At 42.3% G+C, this 21,156-nt stretch overlaps 1 protein-coding gene across 2 annotated transcripts in view; it reads left to right on the top strand.

Moving 5' to 3' along the window:
- The window catches only part of RASSF7 (Ras association domain family member 7), a 109,574-nt gene that overhangs the window by 17,368 nt on the left and 71,050 nt on the right, over nucleotides 1–21,156 (top strand). The window contains exon 1 of one of the 2 annotated variants that reach the window (XM_081936030.1): nucleotides 18,610–18,631. The exons of the other annotated variant lie outside the window; for it this stretch is intronic. The gene's annotated coding sequence lies outside the window, so the exon portion shown is untranslated. Of the gene's footprint in view, nucleotides 1–18,609; nucleotides 18,632–21,156 lie in introns of those variants that run through there. 2 annotated transcript variants of the gene reach the window in all.

The following is a 21,156-nucleotide window of genomic DNA, read 5'->3' as shown; positions in this document are numbered from 1 at the left end:
ACAGGCTTCTATTCCATCCTGTTCCTAGTTCCCAAACCATCGGGAGGGGTGCGGCCAATATTGGACCTCAAGCGACTCAACAAGCATCTAGAATACAAACGCTTCAAGATGCAGTCCCTGCAGACCATCCTGGGTTGCATCAGACAGAGAGACCTCTTGACTTCGATAGACCTGAAGGAGGCGTACCTGCACGTTCCGATTCACCCGGCGCATCGCAGGTTCCTGAGGTTCCAGTTTGCCAACCAGCATTTTCAGTACAGAGCCCTTCCCTTCGGACTCTCGGCAGCCCCACACACTTTCACCAAACTGCTGGCCGCCATCGCAGCTCACCTACGCTCAATTCCAGTGAGGCTGGAGTGTTACCTGGACGACATCCTGATCCACTCGTCATCCAGGGATCAGGCGCAGCAAGACCTCAACTCCACCATTCAGGTCTTGCAACAGCACGGCTTCTCGGTCAACCTGGCCACGAGCCATCTCAACCCGACCCACAGGATCCAGCATCTTGGCACCATCATCGACTCGGAGTCCTGCAAGGTCTTCCTCACACAAGAGAGAGTGGACAGCATCAGATCCCTCGTGCGGAAGATCCGGTCCACCAGGTCAGCAACGGTAGTTTCCCTCTCTCAACTGCTAGGGAAGCTGGTGTCCTGCATCTCGGTGGTCCCGTGGGCACGCCTCCACGCGAGGGACCTCCAGTGGTTCCTGCTGCCCCTCCAGAGACGCATGGCCAGCAACTCCAAGAGGGTGATACGTCTCCCTCCGAAGGTAATTCGTTCCCTCCGGTGGTGGCAGTCGGATGCTCTCCTGAAGGGCTCCTACTTCAAGGAGCCGGAGTGCCTGGTCATCACGACAGATGCCAGCCTCTTCGGGTGGGGGGCACACCTTCAGAACCAGGTGATCCAGGGCAGATGGTCACCAGCGGAGCTCGCCCACAATATAAACTGGCTAGAGCTCCGGGCTGCCAGACTGGCCCTGCGGCATTTCCCCCAGCTGGTCAGGGACAAGGATGTGCTGGTCCTGACCGACAACATCGCCACGAAAGCGTACATCAATCATCAGGGCGGCACACGATCCCTTGCTCTGATGACGGAGGCGGAATCCCTGGGTCGGTGGGCGGAACGACACCTCAGGTCCCTGCGGGCGGACCACATCTCGGGGGAGGACAACGCGACTGCAGACTGGCTCAGCAGATCCACCATCCAGAACGCGGAGTGGCGCCTTCACCCAGAACTGTTTCATCAGCTGTCTCTGCGATTCGGCCTTCCAGTCGTCGACCTCTTCGCGTCTCCAGCCAACGCCCAGCTACCCAGGTACTTCACAAGGTTCCAGTGCCCAGGGGCGGAAGGCACGGACACTCTTCGCTCTCCCTGGCCTCCGGGCCTGCTGTACGCCTTCCCGCCCCTGCCGCTAATTCCACAGGTCATCGGGAAGATCCTGACAGAGGGAGCGGAGATACTGCTGGTGGCTCCTCACTGGCCGAGGAGATCCTGGTTCGCCGACCTGGTCAGTCTCTCAGTGTCTCGGCCCTGGCGCATTCCTCAGGACCGCATATCCCTCAGCCAAGGGGCCATCCATCACCCGGAACCCCAGTGGCTGAAACTTGCCGTGTGGCACTTAAAGGAGAGATCCTGAGGCTCAGCGCATATTCGGATAAGGTGATCCGCACCATCCAGGCATCCAAACGTCCATCAACGGTCAGAATTTATGAAGCTTCCTGGTCGGCCTTCTCTCGCTGGTGCCTTCAACACCAGATCTCTGCCACTTCTGCCACCGTTCCCCAAGTTCTGGACTTTTTGCAGGACGGTCTTGACAGGGGTCTGGCACCCAACACTCTCAAACGCCAGACTGCCGCCTTGGCCTCCATCCTGTCTACTGAGTCGCACCTGTCCCTCAGCAAGCACCCGCAGGTGCGCAACTTCCTCAAAAGAGCCACCAATCTGGCTCCTCCTACCATCCACAGGTATCCTACCTGGGACTTGTCCGTGGTGCTACGTTCTCTGTCCGGGCCTCCATTTGAACCTCTTCGGACAGTTGGACTACGCCACCTGACCCTCAAGACGACATTCCTCATTGCCATCACTTCGGCACGCCGGATCTCTGAACTGGCGGCATTGTCAGTCAGAGAGGACCTTTGCGTCATCCACTCCGACAGAGTGATATTACGTCTGGACCCGGCATTCGTACAAAAAATCAACAGCGTTTTCCACCGCTCGCAGGAAGTGATCCTCCCGGACTTTTGTCCGCATCACAAGCACTCCAGGGAACGTGAGTGGCATAAGCTGGACGTCCGCCGTGCCCTGCGGATCTACATGAAAAGAACAGCTCCTTTCCGCAAGTCGGAGGCCTTCTTTGTGTCATTTCAACCTGCCACCATGGACAAGAAGGTCACCTCCGCTACAGTAGGGCGCTGGATAAGGGCGTGTATCCAGCTGGCCTACGAACATCAGGGCAAGCCGGCGCCTCCTCGTATCACTGCACACTCGACAAGAAGTGCTGCTACATCGGCTGCATGGGCCACCCAAGCATCCATTGAGGACATCTGCCGGGCTGCTACGTGGTCAGGGCCGTCACCGTTTGTCAAGCACTATAGACTGGACACCTTTGCCTCGGCTGAGGCAGCCTTTGGGAGAAGAATTCTGCAGAGGGTTGTGGCTAGTCCCGCGCCCGTGAACAGTTCTTCCCTCCCTGGGGGATCATAGCTTTGGCATGTCCCGTGCTTGGACACTCCAAGTAGCGCCTAGGAGAATGACCGTTGGCTTACCTCTAATGGTCTTTCTCTAGGCGCTGCGGGAGTGTCCAACCCCACCCTATCAGGGGTCGCGGGGTAGTTTTCTCATTGGATTGGACTATTGCATTGACAGTTCCTTTGGACACTCCTTCGTTTTTTAAAACTGAGCCTCTGAGGGGAGCAAGAGGCGGAGCTACAAGAATTCAAACTCAGTCCTTGGGCAGCAAGCTGATGTTAACCCGTGCTTGGACACTCCCGCAGCGCCTAGAGAAAGACCATTCAGTTAAGCCAACGGTCATTCCCAGATCCTGTTTCCTGATGATCAAATTCTTCTTTAACAACTCTAGATGTTAAAATGACATGTTGTAACATTTGAACTAAGCAAAATATAATAATTCCATTGTATAATTTTGGGGAATTTTTATGTATTTGCACGAGCCAACCAATTAACTTTGTTAGGATTGAAACACTTTTAGAAAAGAAAAACAATATGTCATGGTCCCTTGAAAACTGACAATTCTGGCACGTATTTTTCTGAGCTGCGTTCAAATACAATATTATCCTCCAGGGATACAAGGAGTCAGGAAATTGTGGACTGAAACAACATAGCACAACCTCTGACAACTTTGCGTAAAACTTACTCTCACTGTTAGATTAAAAGGTTATTTTAACTTTCTTATATATATGTGCTCCTGATAATTGCTTTGGAAAAATTCCATTCAAAACTTATTTGCTTTTTTTGTGGCAGATGCTTTGCAGCATAATTATGCCTTTTATTATAATATTTTTTGAAGATTTTGATTTTTTGCTGTATGTGTAGGACCCAAGTGGGAGAACCTGCATTACTAATTGTGCTTGGGTTATAATAATTTACGATTCAGAAATACTAGCCGTGCTTCATCAATGTCTCTGTATATAGGATTTTATTTTTAAAAAGGAACAGTAGCAAGCCTTAATGTGCTAGAGATGAGAAAACGTAATTTCTGTCCTTGACAAGTTAGTAGAAGACCTTGTGTGACAGGAAGGCCTTGGATGTCTTTTGGATTATAGCCTCTGTGCGAGTCAACCCACTTTATTTTGTTTTGCTGATTATATTTGTACAAATGTAGTTAAAAGAAAGGAAGAAATGGGATTTTTTTAGGTGTTCTCCTTTGATTGCTGATTCAAAAAAGACCGAGAGGCAAAAACTATCATTTCTTAGTAGATCACTGTCCTGTGCCTTGGGGAACTCTTCATGAATGTGGTCTTTTTCCGGAACGAGGGACAGGAGGCTCCAGGCTATTCCTATCCTTCCAGCCTTTGTCTCTGGGTAAACGTGATACGTCTTCCACCATTAGCCGGTGGATCCGCTTGGCTATTACCCTGGCGTACGAGTCCCAGAAGTTGCCTGTGCAAGCCGGTATTACGGCACATTCGATGAGGAGCACTGCCACCTTGGCGGCTTGAGCCTCCCAGACCCCGATAGACAACATTTGCAGAGTGGCAACGTGGGCTTCACCATCACCGTTTATTTGGCATTACAGGTTGGATGCTTTCGCATTGGCTGATGTGGCATTCGGGTGTAGGGTGCTACAGCAGGTCATTGCAGATCATTAATTTCTCACCCATGGGACTTAGCTTTGGTAGGTCCCACTACTGGAGCCTCCTGTCCCTCGCTCCGGAAAATGGCAGTTGGTCTTACCTGAACTGCTATTTTCGGAGTTGGGACAGGAGGTTCCAGTTCCTGCCCTAGGTTAGTTAATCTAGCAGGGGTGGAGGGAGTTCTCCTGTGTGGATTGTTTTCAGGTCTCGGGGGAGCTCGCTTCAATGAAACTGGAAGTCAAGAGTGGAGCACAGAGGCGTGGCTTCAGCTTCATCCCAGTCTCGTTGCCAATTGGACGTGTTAATACCACTACTGGAGCCTCCTGTCCCAACTCCGAAAATAGCAGTTCAGGTAAGACCAACTGCCAATTCATTGCATCTTTGCTTTCTTATTATACATACTAGGATGAAGGAAAATAATTGTCCCAAGCCACATTCCTTTCAGTGAGATCCTTAAATCAATGATGGAATGAATTTTTCAGATGAAAATGCTGCTCAGTGGATTACAAACAGCTACGCTTCATATCAGTCCTCCCCCATCTCGAAATTTCTTTATTATATTTTTTTTAATTTCTTCTTACCCTATAGGTCAATTAGTTTTTACTTTTTCAGGTGGCAACATATTTGTCTTCCCTAGCACCAGTTGCGTATTGTTTGAAGGTCCTGTGGTCTATACTCCAAAGGATTTCCCCCCCTCCCCAATGTACTGGAAAAAACACTGTCCCTTAAAAAATTACTTGGAATATCTCAGTATCTGTAAGCAGAAGTCACTTGAAGATTCAGGAGAGTATAGTGTTGATTTTGCTTAATATAAGGTCTCAAATTCCTGGGTGGGATAGTTGTTAGTTGTCATCAACACACACAGCTCTGATTGTACAATTTGATGTGAATGTAGCAATCCAGAAATCTTGTAAACATATCCTTATTGATTTATTTTCACAATTTGTGAATTGAATGTTGGGGTTCAATTTAGAATATTTACATTCCCCTATTATTTTAATTTATTTATCAATTTAGATTTCTGTCTTGAATGTTGTAAGTGCAAAATAGACCCGTGTTGTACATAAGGTTTGTGAATAACACTGATCTTATTTCAAGATAATAATTGAAATTCTAACTGTGCCGTTCTTGTTTATATTAAAAATGTCTTGATGAGTTCTAAGATTCTTGTTTCTATGACACTATACAGTTTGATCTCTGTCTGAACTCATACTGTTTTGCTTTTAATGTTAATTTCCTTTTCAAAATTCTGCTAATTTTTTCCACCTCCCTCCTGCTTATAGAACAACTCTCCCAAAATATTGGATACATTCCTTTTTTCCATCAAATATTTTGAACAGCCAGCAAAGAGCTGGCTCCATAAATATCACAGTCATATAATTTGAACGAGCAATTTAGGTTACTGAATATTAATACCCTGTTCTGTGCAGAAATCCAAACACAAGCATCCCAGATAGATTAGTGTCTCGCTTCTGATTGAATCCATCCAGCAAAGGGCAACTTATCACCAACCTTGATAATTAGATACCCTATTGAACTACTTATTATTTACAGCCTTTTCCTAATATTCAATTGAAATCTATCTTGTGTAACTCACAGACATTATTTCCTATCCTAACACTGGAATGATAAAGAGCATGTATTGACTTTCTATGCATCGGTATTTCAAGTGCTAAAAAAATACTATCACCTATATCCTCTTTGTCTTTTCTCAAGAAATATTGCCACTCCTTTTAAGAACTAATTTCCAGCCTACTGGTTATCTTCATTATTGGTCTAGTGCTCTGAATCCTTCTTAAAATTGGTTGTACAGAATTGTGCCATGTCTTTAACTGAAATCTGACCTATACACATTGCAGTTGAATATAAAATCCTATGATTTGAAAATTGATCTTCTCATGCCTATGCCTTTTTAACAGCCATTTCACACTGCTCATATTCAGTGTGTTATCTTTACAGTTCCATGAGTTTTTCACATATGCTGTTACCAGTCTCCTCTATTTGACTCCCTTTTCTTTAATGAAGAATTTTGCATTTATCTTGATTCAAATTAAATGCTATTCTCAGCCCACTTCTCTAAACAATCCATGGGGTTTTTTCCTGTGTTCAAAAATATTATCTATCCACTCAATATTGTATCATTTGCAAATTTAGTAAGCCTTCCTTGCACTTCTTTATTCAAGCAATTAATAAAATGAAGAATGCCAGCCACAAAGCTAAACTCAGTGGCACCCCACCACACAAAATTGAATTTTATAGAAGAACTTCTAGTATCTCTGTTCCATATTATTATACTTGCATATTTTTTAAGATAGAAGGCAATATGTCTTATGCTACTCATAAAAATGTGATTTTAATTTGCCTGATAATTTTTACAAAGTGACTCAAAATATCACTCCAAACTTTATAACCCACTTTGTTTCTCTTTATAGCTTGTTCCTTTAGTATCTTGGATCTGATTTGTCTTCTTGTGTAAATATTATTATCTGCTTATATTGTTACAATTATATTATAATTGTTCTTTCTTAAGAACTCTGTGATATTTTATACTCGCCTGAGGAAGGGAATAGCTTTGATGATGTAATGTATAGGACCAACAGGACCTATACAGGATATGTAGCCCTCAACTGCAACAGTTCGTTTAGTGACTGTTCCAAGTTATAACAGCACTTTAAAAAGTGACTTATGACCACTTTTCACACTTGCAACCATGGCAGCATCGACATGGTTACATGATCAAAATTCAGACACTTGGTAGCTGGCGGGTATTTATGATGGTTGCAGTGTCTGGATCATGTGATCACCTTTTATTAACTTTTGATGAGCAAAGTCAATGGGGAAACCAGATTCAATTAACAACTGTGTTACTAACTTAATGATTGTAATGATTCACTTAACAACTGTGGCAAGAAAGGTCATAAAATGGAGCAAAATTCACTTAACAACTGTCTTGCTTAGCAACAAAAATGTTGGGTTTGATTGTGGTTATAGGTTGAGGATTACCTCTATTTTAATCTACATTTCATGAAAAACTACTTGGAATTAGCCAATTAATTGATCCTCTTTTAAATTAATTTCATAGCTAAATACTTTGGCTAAATGAAGCTTTGGTTCATAGCCTCCCAGAGTCACAGTAGGATGGGCAGCATATAAATTAAACAAACAAACAAAATAAATAAATAATACTTTGCATATGTTTAATCCATTCAAAGCACTTTAGACATAAACTTTAAATGTGAAGGGCTTCCCGTAAAGATGCCTGCTGTGTTCCCCAGTTTCTACTGCTACTCCAGGTTTATGTGATGATAGGAAAAACATCTACTCGTTTAAGATTTCACACTGCCTGAAAGTGGCACTTTACAAATGTAGCATGGTAGGTGGCATGACCTTGATGGCCATGTCAGCTAGGTGGTTTATCCCTCAGCAGTTTATCACAATTCTGGAAATAAGATTAGTTAGGGCCTAACTGTTAGGCCATTGAACATCAGAAAAATGGTTTCCGAAACATAATCTAGTAAACTCTGAGCAAAGTCAAGATGTGGATCACAGTTTTTTGTTTAGTCATCCCTGTTGCCTACTAGATGCCTTGAGGATTTTGGAACTCGACAGCAGCCGACTGTTTGGCCATCAGAAAAGTGTTTGGTGGAGGAACAAAACAGACTTGTAAAATCTTATCTTCATTTTTGAAAAAGATAACCAGTCATTTTACAATACCCTTAATTTTCTTCAAATACTGGCACTAGACACGGAAGAATAATTGTCAACAGCCAATGTGCTTGCTTTTGAATCTAGTTCTTAAGATTAGTGGGTTACTATTCCAAATGTCCTTGGGAAGGGAGAAGCTTCTCTTAAAAAATATTAGTTAAAAGTAGTATGACTGTATTGCTAACTGCTTGAGAAAGCCAGATGGCCAAGTTATCAACTTCCTTGCAAGCAGAGGCCCTAAAAGTTGTTTTTATTCCCATACTGAGTAGTATAATAAACACTGCTATATCACAGAGCGAAAGAGGCTTGATGTTAGTATCCGTGAAGAACAAACACTGGTGGGCTACAGATGAGTTGCTTCAGCTTTATTTTCCTTCATTCGTTTTAGACTACTATATAGATTGTAATGGTTAATTCATCTAAGTGGAAGCAAGCTTCATTGAACATTTTGAGCTTTACATTCATTACTAATAAATCTCATTCACACATTCTGCTAAGTCTTAGTATTTTTTGTTTGACTCTGATGTAGCATGCTGTAAGAACATAACTGTTGCAATTTTAAACTGTGGATTTTGGCTTAGCATGATGCATGAACCAAACCATTAACCTAAAGTGCAGCCCTATATATTAAATATTGGTAAATTTAAAATTTTCAAGGCCTAGACCCGTGATGGTGAGCCTATGGCACACATGCCACCGGTAGAACGCGGAACCATATCGGTAACCACGCGAGCTCAGTTCCAGCACTCATGTGCACACCGGCCAGCTGATTTTCGGGCCTTCTGGGCCCACCAGAAGTTGGGAAACAGGCTGTTTTCGGCCCCAGGATGACCTCCGGGGGGGGGGGGAGGCCGTTTTTATCCTCCCAAGGCTCCTAGAAAGGCTCTGGAGCCTGTGGGGGGGGGAGGTGAAAAACAAGTCCATCATGCTATCGCGTGTCAAAAGCGGGGAAAGCACGGGGGTCGTGCATGCATGCGCAGGGAGAGGGCGCATAGAATTATGGATGTGGGCATGTGCACGCACAACCCCCACCCCCCACGGTCTCTTTGATTTTATTTAATTTGCGATGTAAAGCAAACAATTGCTTTTATTTAGTAAAATATGATCAAACAAATTAGTGGCTAGCACAATATGTGAATCTGGTTAATGTGTTGTCCTCAGATGGTAACTCCTATGAACTGGGCTTCGAAATGCTCAATTTACTGTATTCCTTTTTTATTCTAGTACATAAGCAGAAGTAATAAAAAACAGTAATGTGATATTCTGTTTCTTATTTTTATTGTATGTTCCTTTAGGTACTCATTAAATCACTCTACAAAACAGATGTAGAAATGTTACAGGAAACCTTGTCCTTAGAGTCCCTTAAGAGAACTATTGAACCAGATCTCTGAATCTTAATCCTGAGTGTCACAGTTGAGGTATATTGAGACCCAATGCAGTACAATAATTAAAGTGTGGGTCTAGAACATAGTTTTATATAGTGTATTGTATATCGTTTAATTGGTGCTTCACACAATTGCAACAAAGAATATCTGATTGGGATAAAGATTTTAAAAAGTGGGAGACTTAATTATTTTAATGCCTATATTTTAACTATGCACTTATTGTACAATGAAATGCCTAGTACACAGAACAGGAATTGTGAAACAAAAAGCCAGTATTCCTTCTTTTGGCATTAGGTATACAATACCAGTGGGACTCCATTAGTAGGAAAATGTTAACAATAAATACCTGACATAACTTTGTATGATTTACCCACTGACGACACAAACCTTGTCCAGAACACACCTATTTGCCAATCCATTTTTCAACTTGTGATGAAATGTATTACTGCATCCCAAGAGGATCTGGCTACTGTCTCACAGCTTTTAAAAGTGTAGATATTCAACACGATAGCAAGTAGATATTCAAAACTCTTGTTGTATGTTTCACGATTTAATTTAATTTAATTTATATCTTTGCAAAAATATACTTTCAGCAATTAGGATATCATATTATTAACATGTTCCAATAATAGTGCTATGCCAAAGAGATATTTGTCCTATGTCTCTTTTTTCCTCAATCCTTCATTGGGTACATGAAAATGCACCAAAGAACCTATGTATAGATAAGATTGTTTGATTGCAGGTGCTGAGCAAATATTTCCAACTGAGATTAGTTGGAGTTTCAGTGTCTTCCTGTCTCTGAAAATAACTATGTTGCTTTCAGTCACACTTAACTAGTTTAAATGTAGCAGGAGATATGAAGTCCTTTTCCAAGAGATCTGTTTGTTTACTCAGTTATTAGGCCAGGGAGGTGAAAAAGGATGGCTAACTGGTATAGTTGATCAGGTTGTGAAGGTCATGGGATAAAAGCAGCTTGGGTGGGGGGGTCACATGCAGTCTAAAAGGTCACAAGGCTTTGAAGCTGTAGACATCAAATCAGGTAACCATTCACAGGGCTGTTCAGGCAGACTTACTCTCACAGGTCAGCAGAATTTAATTTAAACCAGGACACAACCTGTTTTGAACTTTTCAACTGAATGTTTACAAATGTAGAATAGTGCTATAATAGTGTGTGCATTGTATCAGTGTGTAAGAGTCTGATTAACTGAATTATTGTTAGTAACAGTAAAAATAATAGTAACAAGTAGTACTTATTTTAGATTGCAAAACTTTTCAAAGCAGTTTCTAAATAAGAGGGAAACGCATTCTTAAAAATCCCAGTAAGCAATTCATCACACAACAAACCATTTGGTGACAGTTATAGCCCTATAGACTGGAGGTGAAGACAGTAAGTCTCCCACCTTTCTTCATCTTTCTTTCTCCTGAAATCCTATGCACAGGGTGATTAGTACAAGAGTAGATACTGTTTGAGCACAGCTAGTTAATTCCTATTCCAGTGCAAGCTTACAATGCACAAATGGATGCATGCATTCCTCTTAGCTTGTTGTCATTCCATCTTTTTCATTCATGCTAGGTGCCAATATGGTATATCATAGGGAAGGGTTACATATATTTCATCATCTCAGTAGTTTAGACCAAAGAAAATTCCCTTGATCACGGGGGAAACTTCCACAGGTACCAGAAATGTCAGAGTGACAATATCCCTCTTCTTCACCTGGGAATGGAAAAAATACAAGAGCTCTTGAAAGTGGCAGGAAAAAAAAACAAGTTGGTATAATTGCCCTTATCACCATCCCATTATATTGTTAAAACATGCCTAGCAAAAAAGGGCACTTGGGAAGAGAGCATGTGTTATTACTGCACAGATTATAACAGCTGATGATGTATCCAAAGTCTTGAAGGATTATTGCTGTGCAAAACTATTCACCAAAGGAATTATGAGACATTGTAGGAGAATTAGATAGCAGGCAGGCCCAACTGGAATTCATGCTAGTAAATTAAAAAAATACTGCTGCTACTTAACACAATAACAAGGGAAGGAAAGGACTAGTGGAATTTAATAGGCCTTTTTCAAAATGCTTCCAACATGCTGATTCCTGACAACACGTCTGTTTTTGTATATCTTTCATCTTAGGTAAGGGCTTACCACACAGTGGAATGTTCATCCTAATTTAAAAACTACCAAGCTTACATTTATCTTTTATTCAAGCAGGCAGAAATCTGTAGCAATCTTAATTGGCTATCACACTGTTTTCACATGACACACTTTTTCCTGATTAACCGAATCTTGGTTCATTGAATTAGACCAATTTTCAGGATTTTCTCTATGGGTTTAAGTTCAACCCATAACTGACAGCATGGTTTAGATTTACACAAGATAAGTTAAAAAGTGATGTGACTCAGGATGTCAGGTAGACAAATGCATTGTATTCTTAGAAAAATCTAACTCATAGGACAAATGAAAAAAAACTGCTAGGGAATTAGGGTTTGTGGCCTCCCTGTTATTGGAGTACAAGGCATATTTTTTCTAATTCTTATAGTTATGTGGAGATGGAAAATAGCCAGATTGATGATCAAAATACACACATACATAATCTCATAATCAGGTTTCTTGGCAATTCAAGGGAGTTAACTGTGCTTTTTTTCACTGGCAGTTCCTTACTCGTTTTGCAGACCCAGTCTGAGAGCTCTTGTTAGCTTTTGATTTCTCCTGGCAATGACCCCCATAGAGTATGGTTCCTCCCCCCCCCCCCCCCAAATATTGAATGCTATCTGGCTGAATATGCTTTCCTAAAGATATCTTCCAGCAATGTTACTTTCAAGGGATGGACATAATTGCATAATCAGTTTTAACAGAAAAATGTCATTGCTGTATGACATAGATGAGCTTAAAGTTTACTATGATACTCTGATAAAACATTAAAAGTGTAGCCTGGTGCAAACTTTGATTGGGATGGTATAAGTCTCCTGCTTTGATCATGGGTTGAAGTAGAAGATCTCTAAGGTCCCTTCCATCCCTGTGATTCTATGAACTGAGAAATCATACACAATTGTCTTGCTGAATCTCAATTGTCTATTCTAACAGCATGTTTGGATTTGCTTTTACTGCATTTTAGAATATAAGTGCTTCAAAAATTATACTGTCTTTACAGTACTGCTTATACTTGATCGTTATAAAAAACAAATAAAAATAAAGAAGCAATTAAAGTTGTTGAATGACACATCATATCCAATTTTTGCAATTAAGATTTTATTTCAATGAATGAAATACATCCTGAAAGATAATATATGCATTTGATAATTCTCATATAGCAAGGAAATGCCTTATTGCATTTGCATCATGTGCAAAGTTTCCAGAAAAACTTGCTTAACTAATCAAATGAAATATGCAGAGTACTAAACCATTAGAAATATCCTTAAAAAGTTACTACATTTTGCTCTTTTCTGATTACAACAACTAGAGAAATTCTAAGTATAGTCAATAGAAAATTACCTTGCCTTCATGCTATCCTTTTATTTCCTAAATCATATTATGCTCTTCCCTCGAGGAGTTAAGTGCTGCTTTTTGTATGTCTTGTCTAGTATTTCCTCCAACTAATAATGGCCAGGTCCAAACTTGTTTGGTGTGAGGCTAATAATATGCCTCAGAGAAGTTGTTTTCTGACTGACTGATGGACTTATTTTAGGATTGTTTCCAGGGAAAGTAAGAGTTCCTCTCTTTGTATCGTGTTCAACAGCACAACGCTTTTTACTTGCAATAGAGGTTCCCTCTAGTGTTATCTGTGCTGGAGATCAGTAGGTCATGCTTCCATTCTTTACTGCCTTTAATCTTCTTATGGCCTCCCAGATACGTTATGGCATGCTATGTGAAGACCTAATAGATAAAATTGTTTATTGCCTGGTCTTACAGATTTATATTCTGTATGGGACAACTTTTCACAGTATTAGGCATTGTAGTTTGTACTTAATAATACCTTTCAGTTCCTTGTGACAAAGTTGGCATATATAGAAACTAACAGGATCAGGTGCACAATTGCATACCCCAGATGGTACGTAAATCTGCCTGTAGCATTAAAGGGTAGCACATACTACATTTGTTTAATTTATTATTGGGTTTACCACATAAATACATTTGGAACTACAATCTCAGATATCACTGTTTTAAATCAAATACTTAGCTCTGCTGTCAACCACTGGTGCTTGGAATGCGAATGATAATGGAATTTTCTCAACATGCAGTCTTTGTGATCTGAAGGCTCCTTCTACAACGGGTTTCTGAAAAATTGAGAGATAAAGAGTTTTCTGGCAGGGGGCCTACTTATCTACCATAGTGCCCATGTCTTGGAAATAATTCCGTCCTTTGCTCTAATGGGATAATCAAATATTTTCGTGTTCATTTTGCCCCCCTTCTAGTGGTTCTGCCTTTATATAATCTGTAAAATTTGGATTCTAGAGTAGCTGAAAATTAGGGCCAATTGAAAAGCTTTTGATTCAGTGCCCAGCTTCTTAAAGTTTCTGCAAAGGCTTTAGCAAATGACTGGAGTTTAGAAAACATTAAGCAGACATATTTCATTCTTGGCAGGTCTCCAAACAGAGATTGTTTTTTCAAGCCCCCATGTTGATTACTGCCAAGAAAAGTGATAGTTTGATGGTGTGGCCTTACTGTCAGAAAAACACAGGCTTTTAATTATTTTTATGAAGCATGTTTAACTAGTTCTCAACAGAAGCTCCTTGTTATATTTTCTTTTAGTTTATCATCAAAATCAATGTGCAAAAGGGATTTCTTCTTTAAAAATACAGCTGTTAAGGCTCATAATTAAAGAATCTAGTTCTTATAAGATGGCATGATTTAATTATTTTGACATGTTGACATTTCTCATTGAAATGGCTCTTCAAGTCCTATTGCTAAAACAGCTTTTTATATTACTTCCAAGAAAATAAGATATTGTCATTTAAAGAACAAAAAGTCATGAGTTAAGAATATATTTATTTGTTTATTTGTTTAGTAAAACTCTTGTGGTCATGATCTTTAACTGGATAAAACAGTGCATCGCAGTACAATTTTTGAACCAAGTACTTCAAATGGGCTTACAGCATGTATCCAAAATCCAAGATCCATAACTCTTGAGGAAATGACATTTGGGGAAGTTGTGGCTGCTTCAGTGCTAATGACTTCTGCTGAGCTGTAGCTGCCATTACATCTTCCTAACCCAAACTAACTCCATGAGTCCTACTAGACCAGCACCTCTCGTGCCCCCACGCACCCTTCTTGACTTCTGCCACTCCCCGCATGCTCCACCCAACTCATGCAGCAACTCTCTCTCACACACAGGCATTCTTCACAACCTATATCTTCCTGTGCAGCATCTCTGGTACAGACCCACACTCTCTTCCCAAACCACACAGCTTCTCTCATGCACCTCTATGGCAGTGGTGGGATTCAAATAATTTAACAACCGGTTCTCTGCCCTAATGATTTCCTCCAACAACCAGCTCACCAAACTGCTGAGAAGCTTAAACAACTGGTTCTCCTGAAGGGGTGCGAACTGGCTGAACCCCACCACTGCTCCATGGACAATTCCTGATCCACAGTGCTTCCACAATATCTGCTTCTTGCCTCCCCCACCCAGCAGCAGCCATGACCTGCCTGCTGGCCTTAAACTGGCAACTTCCTGCTGCCTTCCCCACTGACTTTCTCATTGTAAGCTTTCTACAATAATAATAATAATAATAATAATAATAATAATAATAATAATAATAATAATAATAATAATAATAATAATAATAATAATAATAATAATAATAATAATAATAATAATATATTAATGCTTCTAGACCGCCCCCTCTCCCGCAAGGGACTCGGGGCGGTGTACAGTTCATACAAAATATAACAGGGTACAATAAAATTAAATTAAATATGTACAGTTGACAATTGACATGGAGGAGGTTAAAATGTAGTTAAAAGAACTGTACAAAGCCGATATAAAATAAATTCAAACCCCTAAAAACAAATACAGTAAATTAAAAAGCCCCTAAAATAACCAGATATAATACATTTGCCAGGAGGGACAGTTGAATTATGCCAGGCCTGCTAATCGGAACAGGTGGGTCTTCAGTTTTTGCCGGAAGGAGCGGAGGTCAGAAGTGGTTCTAATGTCGGGGGGGGAGGTCATTTCAGAGGGTTGGGCCCATCACAGAGAAGGCCCTACTCCTTGGTGTCGCCCGCTGGCATTGCCTAGTGGATGGCACCAGGAGAAGTCCCTCCCTGTGTGAGCGTATTGGCCGCAGGGATGTATGTGGGAGGATGCGATCCCGCAAGTAACTAGGTCCCGTGCCATGGAGCGCTTTAAAGATGGTAATCAGCACCTTGAAACGCACCCGGAAAACCACAGGCAGCCAGTGCAGCTCGCGCAGGAGAGGTGTTACGTGGGAGTACCTCGTACTCCCCATCACAGCCCACGCGGCTGCGTTCTGAACTAACTGCAGTCTCCGGGCGCGTCCCAAGGGCAGCCCCATGTAGAGAGCGTTGCAGTAATACAGGCGGGACGTCACCAGCGCATGAGTGACCGTGCGTAGGGCATCCCGGTCCAGTAGGGGGCGCAATTGGCGCACCAGGCGAACCTGGTGGAACGCCCCCCTTGCCACGGCTGCCACATGGTCATCCATTGACAGCCGGGCATCAAGGAGGACGCCCAAATTGCGCGCCCGTTCCACAGGGGGCAATTGTTCGCCCCCTATGGCCAGCGATGGGATCAGCTGGCTGAACTGAGGTGCCGGTAGCCACAGCCACTCAGTCTTGGAGGGGTTGAGTTTAAGTCTGTTGTCCCCCATCCAGACCCCAACGGCCTCCAAACACCGGGACATCACTTCGACAGCCTCGTTGGGGTGGTTTGGAGTTGAAATATACAGCTGAGTATCATCAGCGTAGAGGTGATACTCAACCCCAAAACCACGGATGATCTCACCCAGCGGCTTCACATATGTGTTGAACAGGAGAGGCGAGAGGACCGACCCCTGTGGCACTCCACAAGTGAGTGGCCTCGGGGTCGACCTCTGTCCCCCTGTCAACACACATTGCCTCCGGTCGGAGAGGTAGGAACCAAACCACCGCAAAACGGTACCTCTGACTCCTATCCCCTCCAACCGGCGCAATAGGATACCATGGTCGATGGTATCAAAAGCCGCCGAGAGGTCTAATAGGACCAGGATAGAGGAACAACCTCTATCTCTGGCCCTCCAGAGATCATCAACCAACGCGACCAAGGCTGTCTCTGTGCTGTGCCCGGGTCGGAAGCCGGACTGGCGTGAGTCTAGATACTCGGATTCGTCAAGGTGTCGTGGAAACTGCTGCGCCACCACATTCTCTACAACCTTCGCTAGAAACGGAAGGTTGGAGACTGGACGATAATTAGCTAGCTCCATTGGGTCGAGTGAAGGCCTCTTAAGCAAGGGCCTCACCACCGCCTCTTTCAAGGCGGTTGGTAAGGATCCCTCACCCAATGAGGCATTCACCAGGCCCAGAAGCCAGCCTCGGGTCACCTCCCAAGATGCCAGTACCAACCAGGAGGGACACGGGTCCATTAAACATGTGGTGGGTCGCAGCCGTCCACGCAACCTATCTAAATCCTCGGGGGCAACAGAATCAAACTCCTCCCAGGATGGTCTCACAAGACTCGCTGTTGGCGACCCGTCTGGTCCACTGAGTGGGGCCCATCCGCTCCGGATCTGAGCGACTTTGTCCTGCAGATATTCCCCAAATTCCTCTGCTCTGCCCTGTAAGGGTGCCCCCTGTGTCCTCTGTGACAAGAGGGAGCGGGTCACCCTAAACAGGGCGGCAGGGCGGTTATCCGCCGACGCAATAAGGGTGGCGCAATATCTACGTTTGGCCACCCTTAATGCCACAAGGTAGGTCCGCAAGTAGGATCTTACCTGTGTTCGATCAGATTCGGAGCGTGAGGACCTCCACCTGCTCTCTAGACGTCTCCTGTGGCGCTTCATCACCCTCAGCTCCTCGGTATACCAAGGAGCCCGGGTGGGTCGCTGCCGCAGGAGAGGTCGCAAAGGCGCAACCCGGTCCAAGGCCCCAGCCGCCGCCCTATTCCAGGCGGCCGCTAGGTCCTCCGACCGAGCGCGGGTCAGGGCTACAGGTAATGACCCAAGCTCCGTCTGGAACCTATCCGGCTCCATCAGGTGCTTGGGGCGGTACCAGCGTGGACCGTCTGGTCCCGCCTCCTCGCGGCGGGGGGTAGCGCCAGGGAAGTCAAGCCGGAGACATGAGTGATCTGACCATGACAGGGGTGTAACAGTAAAATCCCCTCTACCCAGATCACTCGTCCACTGCTCAGATACAAAAACAAGGTCCAATGTGTGGCCTCCTTCGTGTGTGGGGCCCTGAATTAACTGGGTCAGGCCCATGGCTGTCATGGAAGCCATGAACTCCCGAGCTACCTCAGACGCTGCTCCCGTCGACGGCAGGTTGAAATCCCCCATAACCACAAGCCTGGGGATCTCAACCGCCGTCTCCGAGATCAGCTCGAGGAGCTCGGGCAGGGCTGCTGATGTATAGCGAGGAGCCAAGTATACAATCAGCAAACCCAACTGCCTCCCTGGGCCCCATTTCACACCAAGGGACTCACACCCGGATATCTGAGGAACAGTGAACTCCCTCGGCTCTACAAGCAAAGTAAATGGAGAAGCCTGTAGTAATTTGAGGGAGGGAGGAAAGAAGGAAAGAAGAAAAGAAAGAAGGAAGATAATGAAAGGGAGGAGGAAGGAAGGGAAAGGGAAGGAGGCAGGGCAGGAAGGAAGGAAGAAGGGAAGAAGGATGAAAGGAGGGAGGGAAGAAGATAATGAAAGGAAGGAAAAGGGAGGGAGGGAAGGAAGCAGGAAAGGGAAGAAGAAGATAGGGAAGGAAGACTGAAAGGAGGGAGGAGAGAGGAAGAGAGGAAGATTTTTTTTCTTAAAAAGAAACGCAATGAGGAAGCCAGCAGGAATTCAGAAGTTGCTCCTACTCCCACTGATTTTTTGCCCACCTGTGCTCATTCTGTTCCTCTGTTTAATTAAATATCTCTGAAACAGTGACTTAACAGGGTTGTCAGATATTACCTAAATCTTAACTTCCTTTGAAGGTACAGTATGTTTATAATGTAATGCAAGAAATCCATCATCAGCATCTCCTACTGATTCTTCCACTTATTTTACATCAGATAAAGGCAACCTATTTGTGCTGGTAAGTACTTTTGAAATGTCAAGAGGATGTCTTCGGCTTGCCCTCATAAACTGATTCCCCATATTACAAATGGGAGTTGCCTATACACAATTTATAGTCAAAGTTCACAAACATGCATGTTTCAGAAAGGCAACTGAGGACACTGCTGCCGCCACTCCCTCTAGTTAGTATCTCTGATGCTGTGTACCTTGCTTAACTTTTATCTCACAGCTGGCACATACCCAAACATAACACTGAACAACTGTTGCCAATCATTTGTGCTAAATGATTTCTAAATATGCTCGTGGAGCTTAAAATTATCCTCGTAAAAGCAAACACAAATTTGTAAATGCTTATGTTTGCTTTTCTGTGTACCAGTTTCCTATTTCTTTTATTAATGAAATGTTTCTACAAAAGGAAATTAAAGTCAGATGGGGCAATGATCCTGAGAAGTGCCAAAGAACAGGTGCCCAAAGGCATAATATTAACTCCTGCTCTTCACGATCAAAGATTTCTGGGAAGGATGGGCAAAACCTATTGAAACCGAAGAGAAGATTTTAATATTTTAAGAACAAGATTTTATTTAACAAAGATTTGATACTATTCGATACAAAAATGATACTATTTTTATGGTGAAATATTTATGTCTGTTGAGTAATGAATATCAAAATGAAATAATAGTCATTTGTTTGACTAATCTCTCATTTTCCCACAATTACTCTTCCCCAAACCATGTATTTGACTTGTATGGGAAAACCATGCATTCAATTAACTTTTTATTTCCCCTGTATTTTAAATAACAGATTTGAGGGAGGAATATAAAACTCAATTTGTAAAATTAAAGGGCTAAACAAGTTAACAATACTGTGAATGTAATGAAAGGCCATTTTTCCAAACATTAAAATTAACATGTTAATTTTTTAATAATTTGTGTTTTTGGTTCATTGTCTTGCTTTATGATAAACGGTTTTTATTGCTTGTAATTTTTATATAACATTTTGAATTTCTTTAGTAGGAAGAGCATTATTGAAGTAAAATAAATAGCATAAACAAAGAATCTGGGAGGGAGGGTAGCAAGGGGAGCCAAGTGACAAAATATATGTCATGATGCAAACCCTGACATGAACTTTGGCTAGATGTTAACATGCAAGTAGACAAGACTAGGGTTTGTGGCATCACCAGATCCATGTTGTCATTTGTTTTGTTGTTATGACTTTCTATGGACACATATTGCAGCTGTTGCTTTAAAGATTACCAGTCACTGATGCCCTACACTACCATTATCTTATTCTAAAAGTGACAATGAATCCCAAAATAGACTGTGACACATATAATATCAGCATAGTAATTGAACAGATAATGGTTTCATTAGTTACACTAATTTATTTCTTCTGTCTTGTTAATGACTTTAATAAATTATGGATCAATTAATACATTTGACTCAACCAAAAATAAATATGTCCGCTAATCATATGGTATAACAGCTTGTTTCCTTTTAGATGTTTGTAGAGTTACGTTACCTTTGCTATCTGTCTCTGGTCATATCAGCTCTAATTACAATTCCATGTGGTTTCCAGCAGGATTCTTTATCTTAGTTATTTGACACTAGTCATTGATCTATAGTTGTTCTGTTTAATATAAACTTAAGAAAGTGAGTATTTGCCATCTGTTCATGAAGGGGGTGCTAATTTTTTATCATATTCTTTTACTTTTCCCAAATAAAATGAAGATAGGTGCAAAATTTTATTTACCTTTTTCTCTGCAAGCAATTGCTAAAGCTCAATAAACGTCTTTCAGGAAAGAAATAGATGCTACACCTGCATTCAAAGTGCTTCAAAATATTGTGTTATACTTGACATTTAATATACAGTACATTTTTCCCTAGGGAGTTTCCAAAGGAATAACACTGTTTTCCTAGTAGTGTCTGATCCATTATCTTGCATTTTTGGTTAGGCTTTTAAAAGGCTGATAAGCTATATTAAACAAAATTGAAAGTATGCAAATATTTGTGCCATAAAAAGAGTAGGCAGAAGTTGCACTAAAGGGGGGGAAAGTCAAGATATTCTATTTTTATTTGGGAATTTTAATATTCACATTACAGTTCTTATGTACAAATGGTTCAGTACAAAGGAAGAAAAAAACATCTTATATATTATGAGGCTTTAATCTCATCAGAACAAATTCATTTTAATAGTATAATTACATAAATAATTTCAGAAAGAATGACAGAATGATTACGTTCACACTACTGGTAGTGAAATATTGGTAGAGTAATAAGGATGGTGTGATTATGTCAGGGATGAAATGTTCTGAAGTCTGCTACCAGTTTGCTTCGTGCACATTTTTTACTACCGGTTCAGGCGAACTGACCCGAACCAGTAGCATTTCACTCCTGGATTATGTGAGCATGAGCCTGTGGGAGAAAAAAAATAGGGATTTTGGCTCAATTCATCAAATTCCAGAGAGTTTGGTTGACTTCAGATATAACTATGGATAGCATTTTATCACAACACGGCATGACAACTTGTCTAGCTTTGGGGCTAGAA

Source organism: Natrix helvetica (assembly GCF_964273705.1).
Source record: "Natrix helvetica genome assembly, chromosome: 1".
Lineage (NCBI taxonomy): Eukaryota > Metazoa > Chordata > Lepidosauria > Squamata > Natricidae > Natrix > Natrix helvetica.
The sequence above is the reverse complement of the archived record's forward strand: the minus strand, read 5'-3'. Positions and strand labels throughout refer to the sequence as shown.